Source organism: Oratosquilla oratoria, chromosome 16 (genome assembly GCF_046742065.1).
Source record: "Oratosquilla oratoria isolate Oo_2021 chromosome 16, ASM4674206v1, whole genome shotgun sequence".
NCBI lineage: Eukaryota > Metazoa > Arthropoda > Malacostraca > Stomatopoda > Squillidae > Oratosquilla > Oratosquilla oratoria.
The window spans coordinates 54,173,430-54,190,674 of NC_134792.1; positions in this window are offsets into that span (position 1 = coordinate 54,173,430).

Consider the following 17,245-nt stretch of genomic DNA (forward strand, 5'->3'; position numbering starts at 1 on the left):
CTGGCTGTTCAATCTTTGCATGGATGGGGTGGTGCAAGAGGTGAATGCAAGGGTAGTGGGTCAGGGGTTGGAGATGATTAAAGAAAATGGAGAAAAGTGGGAGGTGAGGAAGTATGTATGAGAAAAATTTTGACGCAGCCCGAGGGGATTTCTCCCCATCTTCTCCTTTCCTGCATGAGGGGGGGGTCGCCAAATTTATGAAGCAGCCTTGCTGTGAATGTGCTGTGTCTTGCGACACTGCTTCTGACCCAGGGCAGTGGACAGGATGCAGGGATGACCCGTCATCTAGGAGGTGCCAAGATAGGAGGGTGGAGGGGAGTGGAATATATGGGAAATGAAATGGGTGGGAGTAATTGGGAAGGAACAGTGTGGACTTAGGACAGATAGAAGCTGCATAGATCAGATTTTTGTGGTAAGACAGATATGTGAGAAAGCCATTGGAAAAGGTAAGGGTGTTTTTTGGGCTTTTATGGATCTGGAAAAGGCTTATGACAGGGTAGACAGGAAGGCACTGTGGGAGGTATTGCAGATATACGGGATAGGAGGAAAGCTTCTAGGAGCTGTCAAGAGTTTTTACGAGAGTAGTAGAGCATGTGTGAGGATTAGAAATGGAGAAAGTGAGTGGTTCGAGGTAAAGGTGGGACTTCGTCAGGGATGTGTTATGTCACCCTGGCTATTCAACTTATATATAGATTGGGTGGTGCGAGAGGTAAATGCAAAGGTGGTGGGTCAGGGATTGGAGATGGCTAAAGAAAATGGAGAAAAGTGGGAGGTGAGCCAGCTGTTGTTTGCGGACAACACTGCACTTGTAGCAGGATCAGAGGAGGGATTGAGGAAGTTGGTGACAGAGTTTAGGAGAGTGTGTGAAAGAAGAAAGTTGAAGATAAATGTGGGTAACAGTAAGGTGATGAGATGTACAAGGGGTGAAAGTGGCAGCAGACTGGAAGTGAGCATTAAGGGAGAGCGACTGGAGGAAGTAGACAGTTTTAGGTACTTGGGTAGGAATGTGGCAGGAAAGGGTGGAGTGGAGGTGGAGGTAGAATGTAGATTGAGAGAAGCGAGTAAATGTCTTGGTGGACTAAAAAGTGTAATGAGGAATAGACATTTGGGAATTGAGGCTAAGAGGAGATTGTATGAAGGAGTGATTGTATGGGGCAGAAACATGGAACATAAAAGAGGAAGAGAGAAGGAGTTTGAATGTGTTTGAGATGAGGTGTCTGAGAAGTATGATGGGGGTTACTAGTCTGGATAGAGTGAGAAATGAGGAGGTGAGGAGGAGAACAGGGGTGGTAAGAGGGTTGGGAGATGGGTGGATGAAAGAGTATTTGGATGATTTGGATGCATGGAAAGAATGAGTGAAGAAAGACTAGTAAAAGAGGTATGGAAGGCAGATGTGGAGGGAGTGAACATGAGGGGGCAACCTAGGATGAGATGGATGGATGGGGTGAAAGGGGCTTTGGAGAAGAAGGGAATGTCTGTTGAGGAAAGAAGGAGAGGACAGAAGACAGGGGTGAATGGAGAATGGTTGTATATGGATGATGTTGTCATGCATGAGGTGGAATGGGTGGGGGGTGAGGTAGTATGTGTGGGAAAATTTTGACGCAGCCCAAAGGGATTTCTCCTCATCTTCTCCTTTTCTGCTGTGGATGTGCTGTGTCTTGCGACACTGCCTCTGACCCAGGGCAGTGGACAAGATGCAGGGATGACCCGTCATCCAGGAGGTGCCAAGATAAGAGGGAGGGGAGTGGAGTGTATTTAAGGATGGAATGGGTGGGAATGGTTTTTATGCCTTTTTCTATTTGGCTACCTTGCTTGTAAGGGGGAAAAGCCTTTGGTATATGTATGTATGTATTTTTTTTTTTTTTTTTTTTTTTTTTTTTTTTTTTTCTTCCTTCCTTCTTTTTCTTCTTCTTCTTCTTCTTTTTCTTCTTCTTCTTCTTCATCTTCTTCTTCGTCTTCCTCCTTCTCCTGCTGCTGTCCAAAGCCTGTGCTCATGATAGTTTTTTGGTTTATTTTCTCAATGATTTTCATTGTCAGACCTTGGAAGGATTGTATAGAGATGTGTCATGTAAATGTTATGGCTTATGTCATTTGATAAACCAGGATGAATTTTTCTTTTCAGATGTGAATAAACGTGATGTTTCTGCAGCCAGTTCAAATAAACTTCAGTACCTGGAATTTGCTGGCAAGAATACCATGCATTATACACTGATAGACGAGGAGCCTGAAGAACGGCAGATGTGAAGAGAAGTTTTTCAAAGCCAAAGTTACAGGGCTTGATAATTTACGAATGCTTGCAAGCTTGAATAGAGTGCAGGAAAGGCTTGTGGCTTAGGTGGAAAGAAGTTGAATGAAGTTAAGTCTTTCTGAGAATAGTGCTGTCAGCCCTGATTATGTATTTCGGAGCTTGTTTTATACTGTACTGTAACACTTATAAAGACATAGAAGGGTAGTGTTTTGACTGCTAATACTCGGTCATTATTGGTTATATAGGTTAGTGCTTTGGAACTCCTATCATTCACTTGCCTTGTATAGTGTCAGGACTAGAGTTCCCTATAGTTATTCAGTGAGAATACTGACTGCAATAACAATATTGTATATACACATGGCACCAGTATTATCCTGTTTATGGTGAGATATGCCTGAGTGCTTCCTTATGCTGTCTAGAACGGAATTTGAATATTAACTGTATTGTCAGAGATATATAATGATAACTATTCCCTCAAGTTTCACTGATTGGAAACCCTCAGCACCATATTGACTAGTAATAGTCCCTTGTCTCTCCCATCGTTCTCGTTGGGAAGAAATTGGACTCTACACATCATCAGCTTGTAGTAATATGGGAGTAGTGGCCAGTTATCAGCTGTTCTTGTGTGAAAAGATGGAGGAATTGGTCAAGTTGGTAAGAAAGATCCCAGGTCTGTTTCAGAGAGTGTCTTGGCACTTCCGTGCAGCGGTGGAGGGTGTTGACAGGTTTTCACGATAGACAGCAGGGAGGCAATTCTCTGAAATCCATCTTGCAAGACCACCACATACAGGTACCCATAGTTGGTCCCTCAGATATATATATATATATATGCATGTATAATTGTCAGAGGTATATGTATGTGTTATCCAGAGTACTTGTATGCCACTGAATACAAGATATGCACACATACAAAAATTTACATTGCTTGCCTCTAGCATTATGGTATTGATAAGGTAATCAAGTCAATTGGTTTTTTTTTTTCCAAAGAGTATTGGTTAGACCTAATATGTTCTAAATACTAGAACTGTACAAATCCTACATGACCTACTTTGTTTTGAAATTTTTTTAAGGCAGCACTGAGAGTCATAACTTGTTCTTCCCATTATATTTGTTGACAAGAATATATGTAACTTGCTTCTCAGAATATATATTCGATACACTTATTGCTCTCTACTTACTTATTGCTCTCTACTTACTTATTGCTCTCTACTTACTTATTGCTCTCTACTTACTTATTGCTCTCTACTTACTTATTGCTCTCTACTTAAATTTGGCCGAGCAAGGACCACCACTGTAAACTCTTTTCCGTATTGGACTATGGCAGTTAAGTCCTCTCCACTTGTTGTATTTCTTTTGTGTTTGTATTTGGGCATTGCTGCTTGTCTACCATTTTATATGCTGGTAAAACGAGATTTAGAAAAAACAGGCAACTAAATGTAATTTAAAATTGTATATCATATATATAAAGAAGTGATTCAATAGCTCTGCTTTGCCAGAAGCGGCCTCATCAGCGGAGTATTTTACCTATTAGAGTTGTGAGATTATGGTTTGTGGAAATACAATTTGCAGGAACTACCTGTGTGTAGAGTACAATCATACATATCATATAAAAATGTATACAATATTGACAGTATTGCTCATACCTAAGACAATAATCCATTATATGGTTGTAATTCTTTCATTAAAGACAATGACTGTTTTGCTAAGTATAGCAGCAGTTTAAAATGCCCTTTATTGTGTAGTCCTGACTACTGCTACCTTCAGTGACCTTTAAGTTGTGCCATAACTAGGTTTTATAAGCCCTCGTAGCAGGGCACCTTAAGATCTTTAGTACCGCTGGTTGGATGGGCATTCACATGCACAAGCATTGGATGCTATGGCTTAGACGACAGAGGCGGAGCAGGCAATATTGTCAAAACTTGGGCATTATCTTGTGAATGACAAGCTATGACTTTTGATGAGCACCAAAAATGTTGTTCTTAGAAAGTTTACTCCACTAATCCTCTCAGCTACCATTCCTTTTACATTGGTTGTGCAATTGTTGTAAAATTGTGGAATTTATATAGCCAGCATGTGTAAATATAAATTTCATACATTTGCTACACCCTTTTCATAGCATGGGTGTTTGGTAAAGCTCATGAATAAAAATCAAGTCCATGGTCTGCTGTCTGGACAAGGAATTTCTTTTATTAATTTATTTTAACATGATATAAATATACTGGCCTGTTCCTCCCCTCAATTCTGTTTGATCTATTCATAAACTAAACACTAATATTCAAAATTTGCTAACTTGATTCTCTTTGTTGTAATTTATCCAGATTGATTCTATATATTAGCATGTGATAATTTACTGGAAAATATATTTGTTTACCAATAATGTATTTAATCAAAGTTCTATTTAGTCTAGCATGAGTTATGTATTGACCAAAGCTGGTAAGGACTTGTGATGCATTTATTCTTCCTACGCAGTTCAACTCTTCGGAAAATAGTATCATTAAAGTTGTTTTACCTGTATTGTTCATCTTGTAGGCACAAGGAGAATAAATGTCATCAATAAAACAATTTTATTTCACCTAACACTACCCCAATCCACATACACGAACTGTGTAGTACACAGAAAGTTGTATCCACAACCATGGAAAATTACTCCCAATGTGCCTGATCAGGTATATTGATTTAAGTTAGGTGGTTGGGGGATAAGAATGCCACAATTGTGTGTGTGTTTTAGGAAATTAAATGGTATGGTGTGAGGGAAAGGAATACCCCTTACTGCAGTTTTCTCCTGAAAAGAGCAAGATTCCAACCAGAAAGCCCTTGTACAGTAATTGGGTCTTTGAATGAGCAGGGGTATCAAGAAATCCTGAAAGAGTACACAGGTAGTTATATTTGTGGAAAGATTGACAAGTTAGAACTGAAATTAAAGGGGAAAGGAGAGTGTGGTAAGTAGGGAGAGGTGAAGAAAGGATTAGGGAAGGAATGGGGGTCTCTTTTTGTTAAATGATTACCTGTATCAATTACAGACTGCCACACCATCCCTTTTAAGTTTGTGAATAAATGGGAGGGAATGTCACTGAGGATGATATGGATAAAAACAAGAATAGCTTGCATGGTGGATGATTACGAGGGAGTATGGTTCTTTGTGAGAGAAGTAATAGAAAAATTTTGTAATAAGCATGGAGAGCCCACATTTAGAGAAAAACACGAATGTTGATCCACATGACTACTGTGACCTGCTGAAGAGGGACACTGATCATAATATATGGATCACCATTCAAATGTTTCTTTTCTCTGAATGTGGGACTTACAGTTTATTTCATGAATGTGTATGAACATTTAATTCATCTGGAGTGTGGAGAGGTTTGGGAGTTTATAGATGTAGTGGGTGTTAAGTAATCTAAATGTGACAATAGGAGATTAGCCAGTGGATAGGTAATATGGAAGTATGGTGTTACATAAACAAAATCAGAGCTTTGTACTCAAATAGATAAGACAATAGCAAACAGTTTAAGAACAAGAACATGGGTCAACCTGAATTTTGTAAATGTAGACGACACTAGGGGGAGGGTGCTAACCCGAATTTAGTAAATATAGATGACACTTTTAAAAAGATGTACTCTAGCATGAATATGATTATTTTGAATATAGATTGAAGTATATTTTAGTTTCTTTCATAATATTGGGCAAAAGTAATACTTAATCTTACATTTTTAAAGATTTACCCTCAATAATGTGTTGAATATACTTCCAATTATTCTCACTGAAGTGTTTTAATAAGTGCTGGGAAAAATTCTGCCACTGTGTTAGTGCTTTCTGCCATGTTCTGGTGTACATGAGGTAGGTTTCTTAACTCTAATGAAGTAATGAAAGAACAAATTTGGGGGGGCTTTAGCCCCCTCTGGATCTGCCACTGGACAGGGTGGTTGGTGGTAGAATAGTTGGGGAGACATTAATGGATATGCAGTGATGTTCAAAAAGTTACTATAAGAGTTCTGGACATGAACATCCTCAAGGGGAAAGAGTGGTTGAATATCTGATCATGATGAGGAAGGGATATTGAAAGTGGATGTAATGTGGAACAATGAGAGAGATGTTGAGTGGGAAGGGAAAAGAGGATGAATGCCAGGCAATAGAGAAGTGGGGAAATACAGTGAAAGAGAAGAGGAAAGTGGGAATAGAAAAATTAATTCACTTCAAGGAGAAGTATTAAAATGTACGAAGATGGTGGACAGGATGAAAATGGGTGGTCATAGAAGGAAAGGCAGCGAATGGTGAAATAAAGAAGTGTATGTGGTTGTGATGGAAAAGATGCATGCACATTAGGGATGGCTGTAAATCTAAACAAAACATTTAAAGAGGTATAGAATAAAGAGGCTGGATGCAAAACACAAGGTGAGGGAGGTCAAAAGGAGGGGATGCGAGGTTAATTGTTTGAAAATTTTGAAAAGAATAGTGTGATGTTCTGGTATTAATCTGTTGCACTTGGTCATTCTTGCAGAGGACCTGCAGTCTCCAGGAAATTGAAAACATCCTCTGGTCAGGTCCATAAGTCACTTAGAGAAGAGATATTATGTTGTTCTGTAGGGATTGTTAGTGTGGGGTATAGTAGTATGAAGTGTTCTTTGTCTTCTGTGTGGTGGTTGCATGTGGGGTAGTTTGATTATGTGGCCAGGCCTATCATGTGTTGGTACTGTCCGGGTGGTATCCTGAATACAGGCATGCTAGTATGGTTCTTGTCAGGTGTGGGAAGGTCTTCTCTGTGGGACTTGTATCTCAGGGTTGTAGCTGGGGTATTGAGTTTAGCAGTCTTTCTTGAAGGGCTTGTTTAGTTATCTGAGTGTGTTTGTTTCTTTGTCAATGTTTTTTGTAGTTTAGGTGATAGGTTGTTGTAGATGATTCTGTAGTATGCTGTGTACTGCTATGTCTGGCCTGCAAGAAACTGCACTGTTTGGACTTAAGACAATGAGAAGAGTAAGATGATCCCTTGAGGAAGGATCCTCCTCACAGGAGCTGTCCAAGAATTCATCAAACATTCATGTCTTACCCCCACCTCCCCAAGGAGGTGCGACCCCAAGGATACAGCATCTGGTCTCTGGACTGAGCCAGTGATGTTTTGGAAAAGGGGAAAAAGTGTAAATTGTCAAATCAAGGAGAGAAAAGGAAAACAGAGTAGATGCACACTTATTAAAGGGAAGAGGGGGATGGGCAAAGTATTTAAGGTTCTTGAATAGAGAGGAGCATAGGGAACCTTTAATTTTGGAGGTGGGAGGAGCTAGGAGAATAAAGTACCACATGTGCCTTTTACCAGTCCGCAGTGAGTCACCCCGCCTCCCAAGAAGCATTGACAAGTCCTGATGTTGCCAGCTCCCCTTGTTGGCCCTAGTTGCCTCAAGAAGGAATAAGGAATATTGTCACTACCTGAAGCAGTATCTTTTCTCCTGTTGTGAGCCTGACAAAACTCCTTGTGTGTGAAGGGACAGTCCGTCAAGGCAGTTTGTACCATGGCAGTGTGGACCACATCCTTTCTACCCAGTCTAAACAGGTGCAGTTCCTGCCTGACTGGAAGGGGAAGAAGTTGGGCAGTGGAGGAATAAGGTGGCAAAGCCATGTGACCTTTTGTCCTTAGGTGTATGATATACCTTCTCTACTGCCAAACTTTCCCTCCCACTCAAGCAGGAGCTGCACCTGTTTAGATAGGGTACAAGGAATGTGGTACACACTACCATGGCACAAGTTGCTCTGACAGACTCTCTTCACACTCAAAGAGTTCCATCAGGCTCGCAAGAGGAACAAGGATACTGCTCCTAGTGGTGACAGAATTCTGTATCCCTTCTTGAGGCAACTAGGGCCAGCTGGGGAGCCGGTAGCACTGGCACTAGTCAGTACTTCTTGGGAAGTGGGGTGACTCCCTATGGACTGGAAAAAGACAGATGTGGTGTTGACTTCCAAACCTAAGGGCCCACACAGCTACTGTATATGCCCATCACCCTCACATTCTGCATTGCCAAGATCGCTGAGCGGAAGGTCCTCAATCACCTCCTGTGACGGATTGGACCCTTCCATCACAATATGTATGGATTTACAAAAGGAGTGGCAGTAAACAACTGTGTGGCAACCCTTCTTGGCCTGGTTGGTAGTCAGCCTACCATGGTAGTGTTTCTGAATTTGGAAAAAAAAAAAAATTCTCACATCCTTGACTACCAAGGGGGCCCAAGGCAGACAACTTCATGGACAGGATGGCAGGAGTGTGCTTACAAGGACACTTTTCATACCACAAGATGAAAAATGGTAACCCACAGGGAGGCTTTCTTAGCCCTACTCTCTTTAACATGGTCATGGAGAACCACTATCCAATAGTAACACAACACATTCTTACACAGCAATCACCACAACAACAGACACCTTACCCTGAAACAAACAAGCAACACACTCATGAATCACTTTGCACAGACAAGCCATCTCATCCCTCACCCTGACAATTGATGGATCATTCAATGTTCAACGTGAGAAAGACTTCTCCACAGACCCAAACCATGCACCCTTTGTAGACAGCTTGATGAAGTATATGATCCACAACCTCAAGCACTCATCTGCTTGTGGTCCAGACAATATATGTAACATCTACCTAAAACACCTCAGACCACATGGCATACATGCACTCACCAACATTGCAAACTACAGCCATTCACACAACACTATACTCAACATCTGGAAGAATAGGAAAATCATCACAACCCCCAAACCTAACAAAAACCCAACAGTTCCAGCATCACACAGCCCAATCACACTTCTCTGCACCCCCTCCAAAGTCAGAGAAAGCTTCATACTACAACTTGCCATATTACATACCCCCTTGCTGAATCACAACACAGTTTTAAACCGCTACAATCCACAAACATTCTTCTGATAGGTTGTACACAAAGAGTTTTCAATGGCATAAATTTAGATAACCTTACACACAGAACACTTCTTATAATACTCAACATTATTTGTTGCCATCCCCCATCACAATCTCACAAACAAAATATATGACACAGACATGCACAATAATGCTAGAAGATGGCTGGCCAATTATTTGGCAGGCAGAAATGCCTGTGTCATATAATGGGCAATCATTGCACACCAGAAACTTTAGGAACAGAGTACCTCAGGGCTCAATCCTATCCCCCACACTCTTTAATATATACATGCATGATATACCCACATCCCAGATATGCAAATCTCTTCTTACATGGACAACATATTACATACATACAATGTAACGTAGATAAAGCCATAGAAATACTACAGCCATATCTTGAGTCTTGACATACTCAGCACATGGTTCACTACAAAAAGACTCAAAATAGCCCCAACTAAATTCACAGCTACACTTCTCACCAACTGGACAGCAGAATACAAATACTGCATTTGTATGTATTTGAAATACATACCACACTTCTTTTTTAACAATACCTTCATACCACACAAACATACACCCAAGATTCTGGGTGTAACATATGATACATCCATGTCATTCAAATGACACATCACAAACACAAAGACAAAATGCATACCTAAACATACTTAAATCACTTGCAGGTACAACATTAGGACAAAACAAAGAAACTACCACTACAGTATACAATGTATGAGTACAAACTCAGTAATGAATCATGTGAGCCCCGCATGGTCCCCGAACCTCACTGAGACATACCACAATAGTACAATATCTTGCAGACTATATAGAACTAAGTCCTAAAGATAATCACAAGCTGCACAAACACAACACCTACACACCACCTATACCATGAAATGAAAGCCCTCAAAGGCAAGGATCACTTTGACATGAGAGGCGCACAGACACTTATTGAAGCCTCCACAAACATAGCACACCCAATACACTACATAGCAGAACACCCACACACGTCAAGAATCATCAAAACAATACCCAAGTACCTATATTACACACAAATACTCTCTTCTTTTTTTCCACAAACATCACACACCCGCCTCTAGTAGCATATCCATAGTCATATTGCTTACTGTTCCATGAACAGATTAAGAGACAACACACTACTGCATGCCTGACCCCTGATATCCTTTCCTCTGAATCCTCTCTCCCCCGAGAGGTCAAAGTTTACCTGTCCAGGCTGCGGTGCAGCCACCATTCAGATCTTCTAAGTTATCAGAGGTGGCCGGATGACTACATCACAGATAACTGTTCAAGCTGTAACATTTCACCCTATATTGTACAACACATTATGGAAGACTGCATTGCACACAATTGCACACACCAACAGCACAACATATACTCTATAATGGCCTTGTGGGAAAACTTCATTCCAGCCATGACGTTCCTCGGGAAGACGGGACTGCTTGGCTAGACAGTCAAGGGAGCGACAACAACAACAGCTCTGCCAACTCTGATTGTTCAGTGTGAAACTCATTGGACTTTACATGTAACGATACTTTTTTGAGTGTGTGTACATTGTTCAGCCCCCGCACATGATACCCCGTGCTCAAACCCAGTAAAATGTATAAATTGCAATCAAGACTGTGGTCTTGATTGCAATTTATATGAAAGTTAATTTTCGCTTTCGCGTATGAGAATGTGATTCTTTTCTTAATTTACCAGCGGAAATTGTGAATATTGCAATCGAATCGGTGCCAGCCCCGATAAAAGGTCAATCAAAATACTTCTGTGACATCCAAATATACCTTTATCATGTGACTCTCAAAAAATGGGACGCGAGCATTACACCAGATACTTTTCCTTATTGTTGAAATATAGACATACATGCATATATATAAACATATATATATATATATATATATATATATATGTATATATATATATATATATATATATATATATATATATATATATATATATACAGTGGTGGGGTTTTAAAAAATCAACAACAGGACAGGTTCTCTCAAATGGGCAATAGCATGCATATATCACTTAGGTTCAGTGGCGGATCCAGGATAAATATTTGGGGGGGGCTAACCTGAATTCCTTCCTCTGAGTAGTCTGATGTATCAGAAGTCTGAGGTATACTTAACTTAATAATATTTAGCAGATTTTTCTGTATTTTAGACGTATATAATAGAATGTATATTCATCTTATATTGTTACACGCTTGTGGCTTGTGCTAGTCAGTGATAAGGCACTGGCACGCGTATACTCTCGCATTGAGTAGAGAGAAATTATTGCAGGATCCGTGTGTAGTGTTAGTGCACATGGACTCATGGAAGTAATAAAAAATAAAAGTAGCTTTAAAAAACAGAAATACAAACAAAAACGTGTATGAACTTCTGAACCTGTTAATAAAAATATCTAAATTACATTAATAACACACAGCATTGTTCATGGGATCTTACACGAACATCAACCTCCTGTTTTTCTTTTTTGGCAAATATATTAATTACACTGTCTATTTCAATATTGATTTCATTGTGAACGCCGAGTAGCGCCAACCCATAGTATTCCTTAGGTAGGTCTTCAGTCGCTTCAGGGTTGAAAATGAACGCTCGGCCTCTACGTTCGAGACTGGGAGCGTGATTAAAACTCGGAGGGGCTTGGCCAGGTTCGGATACATTCGGGTCTGGGCGTAGGCAAGGGCATCTCCAATGGATTCGAACTTCATTGTTGTTGAATACCAGCGCTCTGCTTCCGCCTTCACGAGGCTCAAGGTCTCGATGTCAGCCACATAAACCTTTGCCGCTTCCAGTACAGCAGCAACATCTCCGTCAGCGCTGCTGAGCAGATTCTTGATCTTGAAGCCAACAGGAATAGCATCGTTCCCGAACCGGGTCTGCAGCTCAGTCAATACATGGTCGAGGAATGGGACATATACAGATCTTCGGTAATACTCCTCAGCTGTCTGGAAGGGTAAATTCGCTCGCTGCGTTTGGCGCTTGCAAACTCGAGGTACAGGAATGGTGTCGTGTGATGAATCGATCTCCCGGAGGAGCCCCTCTGCCTTCTTGAAGATGTCCTGGAAGTTGGTCAGTGCACCTTCCCGGGTCTTGATTAGATGCGTCACCACATCACCAATCGTAGCGTGCGCTGAGACTAGATCGACCATAGGGGACTGCAGGGCTCGGCTCGGCTCCACAGTGTGAGCTAGCACAGACTCAGCGACGGCGAGACCAATCAGAAAGCGCGGTGTGTGTGTGTGTGTGTAATTCGGGAGTGAAGCTCCCACGGGCTTTTGATGTGAGCCCGTTTGGAGGGTGATTTTACATATGAGTGTGTGTGGGCCCAACCACACACACTCATACATTCACAAGATGTGCATACGCATGTAAAATACGTATGCACATCTCGGCGATTGCACCCTTTCTGATCTAACGGTGTTTGGTGTTACAAGAGGTGATGCAGTGAATACATGTATATATATATAGATTTACAGGGGGGCTGACACTCCACCAGCCGACGCAGTTCGTAATCGCTTAGGTGGCGGCATAGGCGACGCACAAGACCCTCAGATGTTGTCGGAGGCCCTCTCCTCAGAAAAGCAGTTGCGGGGCAATGCTTCAGGGTGGCTACAGTGGTGGCATCTTCTTTCTTCAGGTGTTGGGTTACCTTTGATTTGCCTGAAATAACGGTCCTCCAGTCGCAGACGGAAGAGCAGAGTTTCCACTTTTCTAGGTGTGGAGCGAGGAAGTACAAGGGGCTCGTAGTCTGTGACTGCCCTGTACCACCTCGCCCTCTCTGACAGCTCTGCCTCCAGTCTGTGCTGAAGGAACCGTTGTACCTGATTAAGAGCCCTGGTGCGTATGCGCAACTGATTTCTGCTGAGAGGGACGACAACATCGACTTCGGGTCTTTGGCGCGCCGCTTCAGCTGCGGCGTCGGCTAACTCGTTACCTGGGACACCTAAGGGGCTTGGCACCCAGTTGAACGTAACACTCCTGCCTTGCTGATGCAGCTTCAGCAGGAGTGCTAGGATGGAGGTCAGTAGGCGTACATTGTCGCTGGGCTGTATCGATTCCAAGCTGCCTAGCAGAGACTGTGAATCCGTGTGGATCACCACAGGACCAGCTCGAGATATTACAACATGCTCTAACGCTCCTTGGACCGCTATGGCCTCAGCTTGGAGAGTGGACGCATGATCAGATACTCTCCTGCCGTAGGTTAAACCATCCGTCACGAAAGCAGCCTCCGCACTACGAGGCCTGTTGGGGTCTACGGAGCCATCCGTATAATAGACCGCCATTCCAGGTTCCGACAGTGCGCGGATGCCTTGTAGGGCCTGCGCTCGTACTCTTTCCTGGTCACATAACTTCTTCTTACTGGGAAGCTTTGCGACAACGAAGGTTGCAGGTATCGACAGCCATGGTGGTGGGGGCTTGAACTCTGGGTGTGGAGAGTCCCTACCCTTGTCAAGGAGAACGCTGGTGAGCTTGAAGGAGTTCAGGAGCCCAGCCGCCTGTGATAGCCAGGTGTCAGAGTGGATAAAAGTACCCACCCGTCCCAGAGCTATCACAAGGCTCTGACTCAGCTCGGTTATCCTGGGGCTCTGGACTATCTTGGCAAGAAAGCGCGGCTCTCGGATTGCTATTAGTAGTAGTCCCGCCGTCGCGTCTGAGTTGCTCTCTTTCTCATTATACTCGTTCTCATTATACTTGTCACCACAATGATTTCGCCAATTGTTTGATAACTATATTTAATGAAGAAATTACTAAATTAACGACTAAAATAACATCAAGAAGAAAGATTCCAATCAAACCTTGGATAACAAATAACTTATTGAAATGCATCAATTTAAAAAATAAACGATAAAAAATACATTAAGTGCAACTCTGAACTTAATAAACACAATTTTATCAGATATCGTATTGTTCTCAACTCATCAAAAATCGGCTCGCAAGCAATACTATCTAAAAAAAACGAAGAAAATTCATCGGTTCCGAAGAAATTCTGGTCAATACTTCTTAAAGTAATTAATAAAAAGAGAAGTAATAATACTCCCAATTTGTTTATTCACAATAACAGGCAGGTTACTGACAACCATGAGATCGCTGACATGTTTAACAACTTTTTCTGTTCAGTTGGTAGTTTATTGGCTGATAAGCTGCCGAATGACCCAGGAAACCCACTTCAATATATAACTCCAGTCTCATCACAATTTAGTCTAATAAAACCATCAACTCACGATATTTTGCGTATTATAAATAATCTTAAAAATAAGTCCAATGGCTATGATTGCCCTAATACAAAGATCCTTAAACTTGCTGCTCCCAAAATTATTCATTTACTCATGCATTTAATCACTTTGTGCTTTCAACAGAGTTGCTTTCCTAATGTCCTAAAAATTGCTGTAGTACACCCGATCCATAAAGATGGGCCCACATCAAACGTATCAAATTTTCGTCCGATTTCGATCCTTCCGGTATTGTCTGAAGTACTTGAAACCGTTATTCTTGAGCAATTGGTACTTGAGTACCATGGGATCATTTTCGATAATCAATTTGGATTCCGTGAAAACCACTCAACATATATGCCTGTTGCTCTCTTACATGAATATATTGCAACTCGACTATCTAATAGAAAATATGTGCCGCAGTTTTTCTAGACATTAAAAAGGCTTTTGACACAGTTGATCATAGTATTCTATGGATGAAAATGGCTGAGTACGGAATAAGAGACTTTGAACTTCAGATGTTTCAGTCATATTTATCTAATCGTAATCAAGTTGTCTTATTTAACGGTATTAAATCGAGATTAATGGGTGTAAGTATGGGGGTACCTCAAGGTAGTATTCTAGGTCCTATTTTGTTTTTTATTTACAGTAACGATATCTATAAAGCCTGTGGTATTCCTGAATGCTTACTGTTTGCAGATGATACTTCTTGATTGATTGCTTCAACTTGATTGCTTCAACAACACAAAACAATCATATAGGTGACAATACAGGTATGTTAAACGGCCAACGAACGTGGTATATCTCCTTTCTATCCCTTTTCAGCACAACTGAGATACAACCCTGGCAACCCTACAACACGCGCAGCACAAAACAGATAAATGGAATTAAACAAATGCCAAACACAGCACAATTCCGCCCAAATACCGCACCCATGCTGTCAGTTTATTTAGCCCCCGGACCTGGCAAAACATCAGAAAGTACTAAAATCGATTAAATGACATCCTTACAATGATTCATGGAAGAACAAATTTGGGGGGGGCTTCAGCCACCTCAGCCCCCCCCCCCCTGGATCCGCGCCTGCTTAGGTTGTATTATAGCCTGTATAAGCCAATTTTTCATAACCGGTTCGCGGAGCTCACGAAATTCCAAGAACAGGTTCGTATGAACCGGTTAGAACCGGCAGAATCCCACCACTTCTATATATATATATATATATATATATATATATATATATATATATATATATATATATATATATATATATATATATATGTATATAATATATATATATATTTATATATTTTTTTTTTTCTATTTTTTTTTTTTTTTTTTTCCGGTAGGAGAGATGGTGAGATCCCGCGCCGCTTCTTCCGAGGTGAGTATCACACTGAGCCCTAAGCAAAGAATGGCAGTGGTTTTGCACTGTACCAGGTTGTAGTGGAGGGCCTGTTGCACCGCGGCCTCACAAAATGTGGAGTGCATGGGATTCTCCCCGTGAGCAACACTTACCACCCACGCCATTACCTAAGACAGATCCTGTGGGAGATATATTTCGCCCTTGTACCAGGAGGTAGGTGGATGGTCTTGTATTTAGTGACTCAGTACTACCACAGTGCTGAGTCTGAAGTAGCAAAATGGCTGCTATGGTCGGCCCTGGCCACCAACCAGGCCCTCTTGATGGTGACGCTCTTGATCTGTGTGATCGTAAGGTGTCAGGGATTTAGTCGCTGCCTTGGTATCAGCATCCGCAATAACGCTCTCTGGAATCCCGATGTGACTGGAGATCCAGCGAAACCTTGCAGACCCCACTTACCAGTGCATGCGCTTCAGCGAATGCTGGATTGACGTCGCTAAGTAGACACCATTCGTTGTCTTTTCCAACCGGATAACGTCAGTAGCATTCCTTGTGTCTGTGTGGATCACGACTGGCTCCTGCTCAGCAAAGAGGGCGTGATCTGGGGAGTTGGAGATGGCAACAAGCTCAGTCTGTAGAGACTGAAGCCCCCGTCATTCACTCTACATAGCGCGGTCACCTCATTGGCGGTTACAAAAGCTGCGCCACACACTCCTGTGAGGGTGTCCACAGAGCCGTCAAAATAGTACAACTATCTCGCTGGTGGATAATGGACCCTCTGACTACAAGGACAATGGGCGGGAAACGTGCTGGTTTGCAGTCAGCCTTCCTGTTAGTGGACTACGCTGCTCTGTCTCTCATCTCCCTTAGCCTCAGATCGTGGGACATACTCGAGGTCTCCCAAAACCAGGTTTTCCTGTGGTCCCTTCATGGACCTGTGTGGTGAGTCTTAAGGCCCCTATACAGTGTCAGTCATGATTGCACACTCATCGAGATTGTGCAAGCAGTGTTTGGGCCACACACTATCAGTAAGATTGAGCAATCATTACTTACCTCTTGGAGTTTGTGGAGTTGGATGAACTCCCTCGAAAAATCCTGAGTGTCCTGTGTGCTCGCCATGGTTACAAAGGAAAGACTGAGCTGTTGGTGCAATCATCGACACTAACTATCACTCATGATGGTGTAACTACTATGCTTGAGCTTACAAAATCAAACCATGTTGGAAATTCCTCAATCATCTGCGCAAACACTCAATCACACCCACTCACACAGGATATGCTTGCGCAATCATGAATATTATGCAATCATGACTGACAGTGTGTAGGGGCCTTTAGACAGGAGGCGGGAGTTACCTCCCTTCGCCTACAGGCAGAGAAGCTTTCTCCCTGTTACCTTGTCCGACTCCTGACCAGACCAAAGAAGAGTGAGACCCATATCGGTCACTCCTGGAAGGCTCATCCGATGAGTGCGATCCACGCCTTCGGACTCTGGGAACTGTTTCGGCGTCGA